This window comes from Malurus melanocephalus, unplaced genomic scaffold (genome assembly GCF_030028575.1).
Source record: "Malurus melanocephalus ecotype Western Australia unplaced genomic scaffold, MMel_1.1 scaffold_259, whole genome shotgun sequence".
Taxonomy (NCBI): domain Eukaryota; kingdom Metazoa; phylum Chordata; class Aves; order Passeriformes; family Maluridae; genus Malurus; species Malurus melanocephalus.
The window spans coordinates 204887-220005 of NW_026623491.1; the positions used below are offsets into that span (position 1 = coordinate 204887).

Consider the following 15119-nt stretch of genomic DNA (forward strand, 5'->3'; position numbering starts at 1 on the left):
AAAAACAGAAAATATGCATAAAGTAACAGCATTAATGATTCCAAAACAGGTGACCATAAACTTTGGACAGAGACCTCTTACTCCCCAYTTGGCATTTGTCCCTATATGAATCCACAAATACAAATGCTGGGAACAAACAAACTATGTCAATTCTGCACASTATGATGCAGAATACACACTGACTGGTGAACATCTCTTTGTCAAACCTTTTTCTTTTAATATTTGCATCCAAGAAACTAGCTTTCACTGACCTTGTAAGAAAATTTTCTCTTCCCAAAGGCCAGCTTCCCCAGAGGAAGAAGATGGCAAAAGTCTCCTGCCTGGATTCCTGCTGGCCTCTATGGAAGTAGCAAACAAAACTACCCATGTATTAAAATTCAGATGTCCAAAGTAAGCAGGCACATTCATTTATTCCCCATCCTGCTCTTCAATATGAAAACACTAATGAAAAACAACTAACAGGATATTTATTACCTAAATCTAAGTAGTTCTTTGGGATCCATACTGAAAAGGCAGCGTGAAGCTAAAATGGGCCTGCTAAGTGCTGCTAAGATCCTTGAGAAGTAAAGCTACTCTAGGTTGTTATGATTTTAGCAGAAATACATCTTTTCCTCTTGCTTCATTGCTTTGGATGCTTCCTTTTTAATGTATTTAAGAAATCAAAAGCTAAGAGCTGCCTGGAAATGYAAACTTCTTATAAAGGGACACTGAATTTAGGGGCAGCAATCATCATGGAAATCACTGTTGCAGAATAATCACAAGATCATCAGAACTGAGAGGACCCTGCCTGTAGTCTCTGCATGCTTAAGGGCTCATTGTCTCCTCTCCCTCCTTCAGGTCTTTCCACCTTATTCAAGGACACTAATTCCAAGAAGAACTCATCTCCCTCCCTCTTGGTCCTTGCCTGCCTGCTGGTTGCAAGAACCTGGAGTCTTCAGAAGCTGTTGTCCTACACAACAGCTGAGCAGGGTGGTGGTGTAAGTATGTGTATGTGAGTGTGTGTTTTCTTTACAAAGTCTGTTCCTTCTCTCTCTAATTTACCAATAAACCAWTGCTGCATACAAAGACAGTTTGGCCAGTCATGTATTTTGGGCTAAAACTCTGGCTAACATTTGTGGCTGCAGCATGAGTTTTATAAATGTTTGCATGTAAACTGGACAGATATCACTAGTTAGAGGACTYGTATTAGAACTGTTGCAGAACTATTCTACCACTATTTTGACTTCTTTGTAAAATATAAATTGTTAATTCAGGGATGTAAAAATTATTGCTAAGAAGGAGCACCTTACAACATATATAACACATTCCAAATGTAGTGAAGTCAAAATTGAGTTGCAGTCCATCTGACTGCAAAGAATCATAGAATCATTATGTTGGAAAACGCCCCTAAGAGCAATTTATTGTGTTGCATTGTTCCAAATAATGAAATTAAATGCGATTAACTATATTGATAACAGCATTATATTAGCAAACAGTGTAACAWGACGTTCTGGCAGGAGGTATTGCCAGTTCACGTGAGCCGTTCCATTTGTTGACAAAYTAACTGCACTGGAAACCCCCTCCCCCTGAAGTAAAGAACTGGAAAGAGTTTAAGTTAAACACTATATACCTCTTTTAATTGTCTTATCTTTCAGGTTTTCCTAATGACTCACTGCTAAATRGAGCTACTTTCAGCTGGTGAAATCAGGTTGACAAGAACATCTTTAAAATACACCCTTTTCACAACAAAACTCCCTGAAATATTCTGCCTCCTCCAAAAGTCGCTGCTAAAAATGTAACTTCTTTAAAAAATCAAAACCTTTTATCTGCCTGAAACCAACAACAATTTGGCTTGGAATCTAAAATACATTCTCTATTTCTAGTTTTTCAAGGAATGTTACATTTTTAACCTAAGTCAAAGGAYTTTGAGATGCAAATTAGGTATTCTCTTGAAATAAGAATTCCTTTTTCATGGAAAAAACATTAGTGGAAAATTTCAGTCTACTCTGCCATGGACCTTAGAGGACCCAGGTTACTGCAGATTCCACCAGAAGACTGGGAGGTATATTCTAAGTGTTTCCTTAGTTATTTKGCACTTGGTTTGCAGCCAGGTTGGCAAGAATTACTGTCTTCAAAACTTGTGTAAAACTACAAACTGCTCTTGGCAAATACCTTCACCTGAGCCAGTGGGACAGTTTTTATGGAACAAGAGCATGTCACTGAGGTACAGGAATATTTAATTTGCTAATCCACTGTTTTTTCTACTGCAAAACGTAATGGTAAAATACTAAAAGAGTCATATTTTCCTATATGCAGAACAAGATAACCTTCATGTTATCTGCTCTGCATGGCTTACTTCCAAGGCCTTGGAAACACATATAAACAAATCCACTTATCTGTGTTTGATTAGGAGGCTTGGTATACCTCATCCTGTTCAGTTCTAAAAAAAAAAAAAGTTTTGCAATGAAAACAATCAAAAATGCATCATTACAGATTCCTAAYTGGGTTATAATTCACTACTGCTTTTGCATAGAGATACAACTTCCACATTGATTGTGATCCAATTATTAAAAAAAGTTATCCTTATGATTGTGCAGGATCACTGCCCTCATATATGCTGCTCCTCAGTGAATGGAATTTCCCCAGCAAGACACTTAATTTTTCTTGACACCCCCTCTGTGAGACTAAGGAATAAGATGGGTCYAAAGTCTTGAAACTCACTTTCAATCAGACACAGATATCTTGGTGCTTCTGCATTAATTAAGTCACGAACAGTGGAATCAATTATGTTTTTACACCAGGTTTAACTTGAACTGACTAAATSTAAATTCTTCAACATGAGAAATAAAACACTATAGGAGTATTACTCGTTCCTTACATGTAGAACTATATGCTCATATATATTTACACAGCAAATTAGCAAATGGTGGAGAGGGAATTAGGGCAGAACACCATACTCTTTACTCCTCCATTAATTCACCATTCACCCATGCACTAAATCATGACAGTATATCATTTGTCAATKAACAGAAATGGGAAGAAAAGAAAGATCTGTTTGAAGCAGCACATTCATCCTGCGGTCTGAAGAAACCACAAGCAAAGCTTGTAGAGTGATGCTCTTTTGTGCATTTATTTCTGCTGCTTGTTTTACACTTATCTTCTAGTCCACCACAAGATAAGAGGGAAGCGTGGTGGTGGGGGCAGAGCTATCTCACCAGGAACCAAACTTACCCCATTCATTTCAGCAGCAATGAACTTAGCTCTCCAAGAGCTGGCAGACTACAAGACTGTAAACTATTACTGCTCTAAGTCTCATTTGCTACTTAATCCATTTGCCTTTTTGTACGTCAAACACTGACTTTCGATTTTTCTTGATTTCATGAAAGATGAGAATTTAGTATAGAGAAGACCAACATTTAATCTTCATTCTTGTTCTTTGGATGTAACGGTTCCCTTTCGAACTGTACAATTACCAAAGTTCAAATATGGGGACCGGAGTTCTTAGAACAACCCACAGAAAACCAATACATTTTTACCCATGCATCAGAATAATTCACATATTCTATAAAGAAAAGCGAAACTAACCTGAAAACTACTGCTGAAAACCACMAAGTTGCTACTAAGAAAATAGAAGAGCACGTTAAATTTGAGTCAAAGTGTTCCAGAGGGATTTCACCATTCTCCCAATTGTGACACTACCCACGTTTCACTACATGCAGTCATAATCTGTTCTACTGATATATAATAAGAAATCTATTATTCTGGTAGCAGTATGTTTCTTTTATAACTGTCTTTTACAGTCATTGCAAGCCTTCAGTATAAAGAAAAACAGAAAATGAAATCAGGTATCACATAAGTACCATAACAGAGTAAGAGTGACACCAAACTATTTACAACCAGCAGGAAGARCACTGTCTTCTTCTCCAACGAGTACTTGGTGGGCCTTAAAGCGGTCACCAGCCTCAAACTCAACTATCTTTATCTGCAGGGACGCGAAAACCAGCGGGGCAGCTCCTGAGGTGGCCAGGCCATCCAGCGATCTCTGTGGCAGCGCCTGTCAGCTCGGCACGAACCTACCCGAGGCACTGCGGGAGCGCCAACACGACTCCCCGCCGGCAGCACTTTTGGGCACCACCTTTGGGAAACATTCCGCCCGTGGGAGGAGTCACGACAGTCGCAGCCTCGGCTCTGAGCTGTCGCTCCCCACGCCCGCTCCGGCCCCGCGGCGGAGCTGGCTCCTTCGCCGTGAGGGCGTTCGCGCCGCAGCCGGCGCTGAGGGGGCTGCACCGGCGCCGCCAGCCACCTGCCCTGCCACCCTCCAGCCTGGCAGCGAGAGGCAAGAGCAGCCGTGCCCGCCGCCCCTGCCGCCGCTCGGAGCCCGCCCAGCCCCGGCGGGACCGTGTGCCCCCGGACACCGCGCAGGAAGCGCGGCTTGCGACAGAGCGGGGGCTCTCTGGGGACACCGGGGCTCTGCAGGGCACGGCGCAGCGGTGGCTCGGCCGGCAGAGCGGTCCTGCCGGGCACGGAGCTCCCGTCCGCCTCCCCCGACTCCTCCGGGCCGCGGTGCTGCCCCGCACTCACCTGCCGCCGCCGCCTCCCGCCCGCGCCGGGCAGGCGGGCCGCCTCTCCCCCGGCGGAAAGGCTGAAACCACTTTCCTAACTTTGTTTTGAGCACGGGTGACATAATCGGGCKAGGCGGGCTGTGCCCCATGGGCGGGCCGGCCGGCCCGGCCTCTCTCCCTCCCTTTGTACCTGCAGCCGGAGCCCGGTGGCCCCGCCCGGCCTTACCTCACCTCGGGCGGGAGCCGCTCGCCTTCGGCGGGATCACAGAGCCAGGGGAAGCTGAGGAGGGTGAGCCTTCCCTGGTCCGTCTTGCAGCCAGTGTCAGGAAAATTAATCCACAAACACCAGAGGTTTACGTCAAAAAAGGAGACAGAGGAGTCCCGCAACTTTATTCATGAATAAAGGGAGAGGTCATGGGGCAATTTCCCATGGGGTCTCTCAGATTGCTAGAGGACATAGCCTCCTTTTTATCCTAATTTTCCAGCCACTTTTCGCTTTTTTCCCAGTGGCTGAGGTACTTGACAGGTACAGACTCCCCGAATTGCCTAATACAGACCCCCTCCTAATCTGCATTTCTCCCCACCCCCCCCTTTTCTTTGTATCTTTCTTTTTCTCTAAGTCCAGGAATACGGCACAGCCTTGGGTGAGCAACAGTCTGTGTCTATTAGTGGAAAGACATCTCCCTCTTATTCCTTTCACCAGGACTACATACGTGACGACTTTCCAGAGTATGGGGACAGGAAACCTAAAGGGCTCAGGGCAGGAGGGTTTGGAAGGGCTCAGGAATGCTCATCCACACAGCAAGRTCCTAAGGTGGTGACCAGTCCAAAAGGACCAATTGAGATCTTCCCCATCTTGTCATCTCAAACCRTCCAAGTTCTATTTGCAGAAGGTGCAGCAGGAGACACATTTGGTTTGCATTTGATTAAAAGATTTCACTTAGCCCAAAAAGTATCCACTTCAGGGATCAGGTTTTTCCAATAGTTCCACAGGAAGACAATCTCATCACTGTAAGGTCTCCCAACTGCAGAAGAGTTATGGTGCCTAAAGAAAGCATAACTTATGGTATGGTGCCTTATGGCATGGTGCCTAAAGAAAGCTTCACCTGCCTCTTCTTGATCAGGTGATTTGGGCGCAGACATGTATGTGACATCAACTGTGCTGGTCTGTTCTCATGTCCTTACCCACGCTCTCCTCGGATTCAACAGCTGTCCCAAGGTAAAGCTCCATGCACCCAAAGCTCTCCTTTTCACAATGTGCAAGCCCTCCTACTTGCTTTCCCAATCCATCTCTCCTGAACAGCCCGTGACCCTTCAGGCTCATCTCTGTAAAGTAAGCAGCAATCCCAGAGCACTGGGAAAYAGCAAATCTTGCAGCTGTGAGGGGAAATGTGAGGAAGATGTACAGGTAGTCTGCCAAATACAGGCACATACATAGACCTGATAAAAGTACTTACAAAGCCCCACAAGCAATCATTTAAAACAGTTCTTAAACATTGAGTKGATTATTTGCTCTTAACTAGGATAGCAAGTAGGAAGTTTTACTTCACCCATTGCAGCGATTCTTTGACTCTAGGCTTGAACAAGGCAAGMCTGAGTGTGGATTTACAGTACGGTAAAGTGCTACTTGACGGTTACTGCTCACTTTCATGCTCTGTAAAAAAGGTAAACATTTGAAATTTGCTTAAAACCTCAGCTGCTGTATATGTGCTGTGAGCAAAAACAGGCACACAGGTACTTCTTGTGAAATCATCAGCATGTTGAATAGCTGTAATAAATAGCTGTAATACTCTGCACATGCTGATTTGACTCAGCCTGACTTTTCTATTTAACCCTTYGCTATGTAAGTAAAATAGTGGGTAAAAGACAGGATTACATTTCTTTCAAAGGTGTGGACAACCTTACAAGATGATTTCAGAGAAATGAAGWCACACTATCAGCCACAAGGTACTAGACACAATTCAGAAGCTTGTGGAGAAAGTGAAGACAGCACATAGAAAGTTTCAGAACAGCAGAGAATTTGTGACATGCATGGGGAGAAAAGCTCACTGAAACAGCATTTGCAGACTTAGTGGAAACTTTCATGTATTAAGGCCTCAGGGAATATATCTTAAAATTGAAGACAGCTTAGGTATCTTGTTGCAACCAATCATTCAATTTTCTTCCTTACCATTCAGCATGAGGCAGTTCAGACTTTGCAGTTTCTGTAAGAAAGTTTTGGTGCCTACTAGTAGATAGTAGAAGAGCTGGTCAATGAAACTTTCTAGGTCTTGTCTGGACAGTTAATGCTTATATTTATCTGTGAATACTTWGGAGTATAGCCTTACAGAGCCAGCTAGAAATGGGCTATTGCTCTCTGTTTTTATTCTCTCTCACAGTAAAAAGTAATGGATTTTATTGCACTCATGTACTSCTGTGATTGCTTTCAGCAGTTTCTGATCATATACCTTCATATGCATTCCATTCCCTAGCTGATGGTGGTGGAGACAAAGACCCTAATGCACTTGAGCAGTCACAATTTGTTCCTCATGAACAGCCAGAATCCAATTCATTACAATATCTCTCTCCTGAACTAAGTGGATTGAAAAGCAGTAAACTCATGTGCTGTGATGTTGGAGACTGTGACGCTAACTGCAAAGAGGAAAAATAGCCCAAAAATAAATGTGCATAGGCATGAATCTACTTCTTAACACAGATTACACTGCAACACAAATTAAAGTCCTGAATGGAATATGTTGAAGAATTAAACCCTTTTATATGGGTCTAAAATTGTCTTCTATGAAATCTATATAAAAACTCACTTGATTTTCTTCAAGGACTAAAAGCAGGAGATTTTGAAAAACACTGGTGTGCAAAACATATTGTCTGGAGCTAGGATCCTTCTGACTGCTATGTTTAATGTACAGTGAGTTAGAAACTGGATGACAGTTTCTACCACTGGGTTATACAAATGCCAGAACTACAAACAGAAACATGTGGTAGGCAGAAGACAGCTTGCAGATCTTAAATCAGGAAATGCCAAGTGCAATATAAAAATACAACCACCACCCTTTAAATAAAACAGGCTATATTTCACAGTTTATTTAGGGTGATGTGTGTTTATTTCAGTCAGCAAAGCCATCATACTGCTGGGATACAAGGGGTCATCTTCTTTTGCATTTAGGCTGTCAGTAGCAGGCCTATTTTGTCTCTCCACAGGAATGCAGCTTTTAATTGCCTATGAAATTGCACCACCCTGAGGGAATTTCATATTAACATTCAAAATTGTGTTTTCCTTCTTTATGTTCAAGGATCAGAGGAAAAGTTACAGAAACTGGAGTCATAAACGTAGTGCAAGAAGTTTACAGATTTGCAGTAAACTTTACCAGAAATTTGCAGTAAAATGGAAATTGTATTAAGTGACAGGTAGGAAACTGGAGGTATTCCAGTTTTAACAGCTCTAGAGTCATCTTGCTTGACAGAGTAAAGGAGATACAGGTTTGACCTCATGCTCATGTCACTTGCAGTGCAGTATGAGTTTGATTGTGCTACACTGAAAAAAGTAAATGCATTACTTTTCCAAAACAAGATTTAATTATAGAATTATTCTGGCTGCAATTTATTCCAAGCCCTTGCTCACAACAGAGTCAGCTTGAGCAAGTTGTCCAGGGCCTTGTCCAACTGGATTTTGAAAATTTCCWAAGATGGAGACTACACAATCTCCACGGGCAGTCTGTTCTAGTGCTTGACATTGCACACAGTAAAAGCATTGTTTTGTTATATATAGGTGGAGTTTCCTGTATTTCAGTTTGTGTCCATTGCCTCTTGTCCTTTCACTTTGCAGTACTAAGAAGAGACYAGCTTTGTCTTCTTTATGCCCTCCAGCCAAGTGTTTGTATACATTGATAAAATTACCTCCCAGGCCTTCTTTTCTTGAGGCTAAACAGTCACAGCTCTCTCAGCATCTCCTCAMATGTTTCAATGCATTAAATCATTTCAGGAACTGTTTTCTGGATTCACTCCAGCACATCCTTGTCTCATGCTGGGAAACCCAGAACTGCATACAACACTCCAGGTGTGGTSAAGGGCTCAGTAGAAGGGAAGGATCATATTCCTCAATGCTGCCAGAAACACTCCACTCCAAGGGAACTTGCAATGACACTAGCCAGCTCCCTCCCTCAGGAATGGATCCCATCAGGTTCTGTAGACCTAAGAGTCACACAGTATCTCAGGTGGGAAGTGACACACGATGATCAATAGGTTCAAACCCCTGCTCCCCACAGGATTACCTAAAACTAAATAATATAACTTAAAGGATCATCAGGATGGTCYTTGAACTGTGACAGGTTTGGTGCCATGACCAGTTTCCCTGGGGAGCCTGTTCCAGTGACCAACCACCTTCTCAGTGAAGAACCTTTGCCAAATGTTTAATGTGAGCTTACCTGGTGCAGCTTTACTGCATTTTCTGGTGTCCTGTTGCTGGTCAGCAGAGGGAGGAGATCAGCCCCTCCCCTCCAGGAAGCTGTAGACTCTGATGAGGTCACCCCMTCAGCCTTCTCTAAGCTGAACAAACCAAGGCAACCTCAGCCACTTCCTGCTAAGTCTTGCCTTTGAGACCTGTCRCCATCTTCACCACCCTCCTCTGGACACACTCCAATAGCTTTATATCCTCTTTATATCCTTCATTTGTTGTGGCACCCAAAACTGCTCCCAGCRCTCGACRTGAGGCCRCCCCAGTGCAGAGTGGGACAATCCCCCCTCTTGCCCAGTCAGCAATGCTGTGCCTGATGCACCCCAGGATGTCTTTGGCSCTCCTGGCTGCCAGGGCACTGCTGCTCASATTTGACTTGCCAGGGTCCCCCAGGTCCCTTTCCACAGTTCTGTTCTCCAGTCTCTCATCCTCTGATTTGTATGAATAACCAGGATTACTGTGTCCCACATGGAGAATCCAGCACTTGGTCTAGTTAAATTTCATACAGTTGGTGACTGCTCAGCTCTTCAGATYTCTCTGCAGGACCTCTTTACCCTCAAGGGAGTCCACAGCTCCTCCTAATTCAGTGCTCCTCCTAATTTAGTGACAGACTTACTTACTTATTTTACATTTGATTCCTTTGTCCAGAACATTTACAAAAATAYTGAAGAGCAGTGGCTGTAAAACTGAGCCCTTGGGAATCCTGGTGGTGACTGGCTGCCAGCCTGATGTAACCCCGTTTATTTACCCAACATATTATGGATTTGTCTAGCTTTGTGCTGGGCACTTGATTCAGAAGGATACTCTGAGAGTAGCTTGGTAAAATCCCAAAACACCACATTTACTGGCTTCCCTTGGTCAATTAGGTGTGTGASCTTATAATGAAATGAAATTAAGTTGGTTAAGCTGGACTTTTCCCTTGTGAACCTGTGCTCACTATAATCAATGATGGCATTGTCTCTCAGAAAAGCATCCTTAATTTTACCRGGCACTGAAGTAAGACTGGCAGGTCTGTAATTAYCAGGATCTTCCTTCTTCTTGAAACACTGCCAGCTTCCAGTTGCCTGAGACCTCTCCAGACTCCCAAGATCACTGAAGAAAAATAATGCAGAGAGGTCCCATGAWAACATTGGCCAGCCCCATCAGCATCCTGGGATGAATCYCATCAGGCTCCATAGTTTTATGTGCATCCAGCTTGAACAGCTCCTCTTGAACAAGTTCAGGGGCAGCTGGGAGTTTATCATCCTCTCAGTCCTGGTCTTCCAACACCAGTCTYTGGGAATCCCAGGGCTCATCAGATGTTACAGACAGAGGCAAAGACAGAATTAAATATCTCTGCTTTGTCTATGTCCCTATTTGTGAGGTGACTGATCCTGTCAATCAACAGACCAGTGTTCTCTCTGATTCTCTGTTTGCTGTTAATGTATTTTAAGAAGCCTTTTTTGTCCTTCATCATGCTGSCCAGCTTGAACTCTAGTCRAGCTTTGACTGYATGAATTTMATTGCTGCAGTGTCAAACAGGGTCWCTCTAGTCCTCCTGTGTTGCCCAYTCTTGCTTCCAGTGTCCATACACTTTCTTTTTGCCTATATTCTATAAGAAGATCCCTGTTCAGCCAAGTTACTTTGMATTGCTTGCTTGACTTCTCTTCCTTTGGAATTGCCTGCTCTTTTGCTCTTAAGAGATGGCTCTTAAAAAGTGACCATCATGAACCCAAATACCCCCAGCTGGGGTATTCATGAATCCCAATACCTTCAAAAGCAGATCTGCAGGGGTCCATACTAGCTAGCTCCTTCAACAGCCCAAAATCTGCTCTTCCCATATCCAAGGACAAAGKTTCCTGGTGCTTTTTTCTCCAAACACCAATGATTTGAAATTAAACTGCTTCATGGTCACTGTGATCAAGACAGCCACCAGTCACCTCCACACCCATGAGACCCTCTCTGTTTACAAACAGCAAACCTGGRAAGGCACCTATCCTAGTTGCCTCCCGTAGTACCTGCACCAAGACATTATYTTCAATGTGCTTCAGCTATTTCCTGAATCTGTTAATGTCCACTGTATGATACTAACCAGTTGATGTCTRGAAGCTAAAACTCTCCACAAGGACAAGGGCAGATGGACCAGAGAGATTCCCTCAATTCCCCATTGAATAATTCATCGTTGTTGTTGTCTGTCCTGGCTGCTTTGATATTCTTCTCCCTGTCTGTGCAAGCTCAGGATGGCATTACTGTTTTCCTCCTGGTCACCTTTCTGTGCTGCCACCAACTCTTTGTGCTTCCTTTGTATGTTTGAGCTCAGTCAGGAGCTTCTTGTTCATCTGTGAAGGCATCTGGACACTTTTGCTTGACTTTCTGGGTTTTGGGATGAACCATTCCTGGGCATAATGTATAATAAACTACCAAAAAATAACAAGAAAAGTATTTCCTTCCATATAACCTGCATTAAAAATGTTTTCCTTAAGCCATGTGCAGCTCAGCATTGGCACATGAATAATTAGAGCTGTTGCATAAACTGGATTTTTTTCCAATAAGGCACCACCAGTTCCATAAGAAAGCATGAATTAACAGTTTTTTTTGCAAATACCAATAGCTTACAAAGCAAGGARATCTACTGCTTATTTGCCCTGTTCCCAAAAAACAGGGCAACTTCCTAACTGCAGCTCAGCACTGTCTATTTCTTGTGGCTTTAAAGGAAACCAAATGAGCCATCTAATACACAGTGACCTATTTCTTCCCCCTTAATACTGAACGTGGAGTCTTCGTGCATGCTCATGTCTATCATGTTCTTCCAATCCCTTTCCCTCAGGGCTAAGCAAACCCATTTCTGAAATATTAAAAACCACAACATTCCCAGGGGAACATTAAAACCAGTTCTTCGTGTTAGTAATTTTTTCCCCATCACATTTTACAGCCATGCTCTTCGTGTTTCTYAAACTGAAAAGCATTACCATTTAATTTTTACTTTAAAAGAAAAACACCATTTTAGAACGTTTCCCTGTGAGGATGTGGAGCCAGCAGTACAGTGGAAGGACTTCTCTCTCAGTCTGTGCCACGATACAGTTCTAATTTTACTCAATATTCCACAGTTTGCTGAACCATAAACCAGTCTTAAAAACACTGCCACTAAAAATCTTCTCTCCTAAGCAAGGAAAGGTATCCTGGATCAAATCCAACATTAATTATACACCGCCTTACCAATTCCCCCCACGGTTATGCTGAGGAGGTAAACTGTGTATTTTTGTCCACAAGCTGTCTATCTGTGATGAAGCATTGCATAGATTCCAGCCCTGAAGTGCACTGATAGCTTAAGGCTCTGTTAGACACATACCTTCCACTCARGGATTTTCAGTTTAAATGAATAGTTACTATAAAGAGAATCATAYTGTCTTATTGAATGCAATTCTCATGGATAGAGTATTAAATTCTGTTCAGTGAGGGATTTTGTGCATCAAAGAAAAACTTTCAGAAACTCTCCACCTTTATAAGCATGCTTGATAGAAACCTGTTTTTTACAAAGAAACAGCACAGGTTTCTATTCTGAAATATGAAAATCAATCATATTTACCACCATAGCAGCTAAAGGCCAAAAAAAAAAAAATTAAGATCTATTGAAACAGATAGGTCATTTCAGAAACTGTTTTCTGAATTGACTCCAGCACATCYTTGTCTCATGCAATATCTAATGTAATACACAGCAGAAGAGAGTTTCTTTCCAGAAATCAATTGCTTCATGGAGCATACAATTTAGAGCAATAGCACAATTTTCTCCGATWTGTTAACACAAACCATAACATTTTTGCTCCTTTTGCCACACTACAGTGATCAATTAAATACAGTAAATTTAATACCACACACTTGCTGTGGAAGAGTTGCAAAGATGTGTGCAATGTCGCTGGAGTGGGGATATTTTAGGAAGCTTGTTGGCTCCGTGAGAGGCCAGAAGCCAGCCAGTTATGCTTACAGCACACAGCAACACTTTGCTGTCCCCATGCTCCTTGCAACTGTGCTCAGAAGAGGTGCTGTAGCTACCTCTCTCATTTCTGACAGCTCTGTATCTTTGGTGTACCACTTCTGTAGGTCTGCTCTCATCACAGCATGTCAAAGACATCAAAATTTGACTACCAGTCCCCTGACTCTCCAGCCAATACCCCATCCCACTGGGAATATATAAACATTGCTAAACATCTAGGAAGATCAACAGAATGAAAACTGAGTTAAAAATTTTAAAGGACAGATTTAAAGCAGTGATATTTTCATGTTCTCTCTCCTTCTTGCATCCACTCCCCAGCCCCAGTGTACATGTACAGTCATTCACCATGTCACTTATGTAACCTTTTTTCTCCCACTGGTATTTTTTCCACACAGCTTTTCCATCTCTTGTCCTTGTCTTATCCCATTGCTTTGGGTCATATTTCTTGTACTAATAATAAAAATCAAAACAATTAAAAATATCAGTTTAGAGCTGCTATTTCAGTCACTGTCATAAACATCCAGTAATTAGCTGATAGAGCTTTGTCAGGGATACAGTATTCTCAACAGCTGTATTAAAACAAAATCTGTGATGAAAGTATTTATGTCAGCCAGTCCCTTTATAGAAGTCTTTTAAAAGTAATCCTCCTAGTTAATACATAGACAATAACACAGTGTATCCAATATCCAGTCATACTTTGAAAGGCTTATTTGCACCAACTGTTCTCAGTAGGGATTACTTTTCTGGACAACTTTCACCAGGTCAGAGGTAGAAAAAAAGATTACATGCACTAGTGGCTTGGTCACCTCCAGGTCTGTAACCAAACACATCCCTTAATACAATAAACTGCATTAGCATATTCCCACTCCAAATTAGTTTTTAACAATGGTCCAGATATTTCATCAGTTTCTCTTTATGACAGCATGAATGCAAGCAAAGCATGGGAACAGGAAGAGAGAGGTGAGCAGGCCAAGGCCTTATGTTGTTCCTGAAATCTGGACACAAGTCAGATTGTCCAGAAATCTGGACACACAGTCAGATACTCACTGCCTGTATTGGTTTATATATTACATTGCGTTATGAGTCCAAGGGAAGATAACTGTATCATTGGAGAAGCTGAGTAAAGATAAGAAACACTTACGGTTGTTCCTTTTGGTGTCAATATGATTTYATTCCTTTTAAACTGTATTTGGCATTTATTGCCTAGAAGACTGAAACAGGAAATGGATGTAACTACCCTTGGCTTCAGATAGGAAACATARTGTTATTTCCACTACCTGCCTTCCTAATTGCCACAATCTCCGGACATGGACCCAGCAGCTTCCAAATTCTGATACATTTATCCTTTCTTCTTTTTCTTTCACCCCTCTCTAATTGCAAAGATATTTTAGAAAGGAAAATACTGAAACAAAAACACYTCAAAGATATGCAAAGGCCCTAGACAAAATATAAATGAATGACATTTCTAGTTAACGAAGTCAATAGCTGAGAAGAGCATAGCTTCAGACTTRTTTCTAGCAGTGGAGTCACAATCTCCTTTGCAAAAGACTCTAAAAGTAGTAGCAGTAAATTAATCTTCAAATGTTTGCAAGTGCGCAAACAGCCAGAACCAGCTGGTTTGCCACCCTTAACATGACAGCAGTATCAAAATCCTAACAGCTCAAAGCATACAAGGAAGAGAAACTAATTTTATGGTATTCCATGGACTGATTACTGCCTGAACAGGTCCTTTCCCCATACTTACACTCTCTACTACACTGTAATTTTTTTTTTTCTTATTGCACTACACACTGAACACTCTCCTGTTTCTGTACATTCAAGTGASTCCCTTACCAATTAAAAAATCCACTTGAAAGAACATGCAACTTTCCAGGTTTGCTGTTGTTCACCTTGGCTGTCTCTTGTCCAGGCATCAGGATGAAAACTGCAAACAAGCTTATGAAGTGCATTCATTACCATAGGAATGAAATGTGAACTCTCCAACTGAATCCCTAAGTTAGGACAAAGGTGGGAACAAAATTGCTGGACATCTATGTGGCACAATTATCTGTTTGAGTATGTGGAAGGAGAGTGACTACTCCTCTATTACCTCTTCTGACACAACAGGAATAATAAGAAAAGGAGGAAGCCAAGAACAAGAACATAAACCTGGCTGACA

The 15119-nt window shown here is 42.2% G+C and overlaps 1 protein-coding gene across 2 annotated transcripts in view; it reads right to left on the reverse strand.

Moving 5' to 3' along the window:
* The window catches only part of CRACR2A (calcium release activated channel regulator 2A), a 52407-nt gene extending 47703 nt beyond the window's left edge, over positions 1-4704 (reverse strand). The window contains exon 1 of one of the 2 annotated variants that reach the window (XM_057375822.1): positions 4561-4703. The gene's annotated coding sequence lies outside the window, so the exon portion shown is untranslated. Of the gene's footprint in view, positions 1-4560 lie in introns of both variants that reach the window. The other variant, XM_057375823.1, reaches the window with a different exon arrangement.
* Between the last annotated feature and the right edge of the window lie 10415 nt (positions 4705-15119).